The 1353-nt window shown below is 58.1% G+C and overlaps 1 protein-coding gene across 1 annotated transcript in view; it reads left to right on the top strand.

Moving 5' to 3' along the window:
- The first annotated feature begins 97 nt into the window (after positions 1 to 97).
- dag1 (dystroglycan 1) overlaps positions 98 to 1353 on the top strand; it is a 43360-nt gene continuing 42104 nt past the window's right edge. The window contains exon 1 of the mRNA XM_037975065.1: positions 98 to 504. The gene's annotated coding sequence lies outside the window, so the exon portion shown is untranslated. The remainder of the gene's footprint in view (positions 505 to 1353) is intronic.

The raw sequence follows: 1353 nt of genomic DNA, 5'->3' as shown, positions 1-1353 counted from the left end.
GGAGGGAGGAGAGAGGAGGGGGGAGGAGGCAGTCTGAGGGTGGAGTAATTCAGAGAATGCGAGGCTCTGCCCTCCTCCTCCTCCTCCGGGTGGAAACTCAGCCTCCAGGCTCAGCAGCGGACATTTGCGCGGAGGACTTCGGGAGACCCGGATCTCAGCAGAACCGGACCGGAGCGTGTTTCAGTCCGCCGGCAGCGGCGCGCAGCGGGGCTCAGGAAGAACCGGTTCCGATCCGATCCAGGAAAATATCATTTCTTGCTGTTTTTCCCTCACGTCACTCCGGGGTTGGTTCCGTGGTTGTGGGTTCTGATCCATGCGGTGGTTCTGAAGAGTCCTGTCTGTGGTGGTGCTGCTAACTTTGGACCCGCAGCCCGTCAGGGAGGAGGAGGAGGAGGAGATCTGACACCGAGCACACAACCTATCTGTCCGCTGGACTCCTGCCTGAAACGGAAGCAGACGAACCGAACCCCGCTGTCGGAACCAGGCAGAGGAGGAGGCTGAACGGTCAGTTTCTTCTTCTCTTATTACAAAACTGCTGCTGCAGACGGAACCAGGAGCTCCGTGGCCCGGTCCGGTCCTGGTCCGGGTCCCGGTCCTGGTCCCGGTCCAAGTCCCGGTCCCGGTCCGGGCGTGTTGCCGCTGCGGCTGCAGATATTTTTAGTCCGTGTTATTAGCTGCTGCTTATCCCGGCTTTCACACGCCCTGCTTCCTCCCTCCCTCCTCCTCCTTCCCTCCTCCCTCCTTCCCTCCTCCGTCCTTGTTTCCTTCCTCGCGCTCGGACGGCTCAGCTCACGCGCCACTCTTCCAAACCGAACAGGTGCGTTTTCAGAAATGTAATTTACGGGTTTCTTTGTGCTCGTGAAGGCAGCACGCGCTGCTGTCCCCGGGTCCAACCCGAGACACTGAGGCGGGAGTTTGTCCCACCGGTTCCTGTCGGGACCCGAACCCTCTTCACGGACATTAACGGGACGGTGATGAGACGCGCCCGCGCGCCCGTGTTCGCGCACAGCGTCGTCGTCGTGATTCCGCTCACGTCGGCTTCGCCATGGAGACGTTTGACAGGCTGGCGCGCGCGCGGAGCGGGGACGTCTCCTCTGACCGTGGGGGGACAGAAAGTGTCCCCCCGTCAGCAGCTGCTGTGTCTTCACTTGGAGTTTTATTATTATTATTATTATTATTATTATTATTATTATTATTATTGTTGTTGTTGTTGTTGTTATCATCAATATTAGCATTCTAAACTGTTTGAGGGGGAAGTAAAGACCCAGGGGACTGGGTCCTCTGTCAGGTTCTCCTTGGGCTGGGGTCCGGCTGCTGACCTGCACCAGGAGCTGTAACTTCATGTTTTGTCTC

Source organism: Kryptolebias marmoratus, linkage group LG4 (assembly GCF_001649575.2).
Source record: "Kryptolebias marmoratus isolate JLee-2015 linkage group LG4, ASM164957v2, whole genome shotgun sequence".
Lineage (NCBI taxonomy): Eukaryota > Metazoa > Chordata > Actinopteri > Cyprinodontiformes > Rivulidae > Kryptolebias > Kryptolebias marmoratus.
The sequence above is the reverse complement of the archived record's forward strand: the minus strand, read 5'-3'. Positions and strand labels throughout refer to the sequence as shown.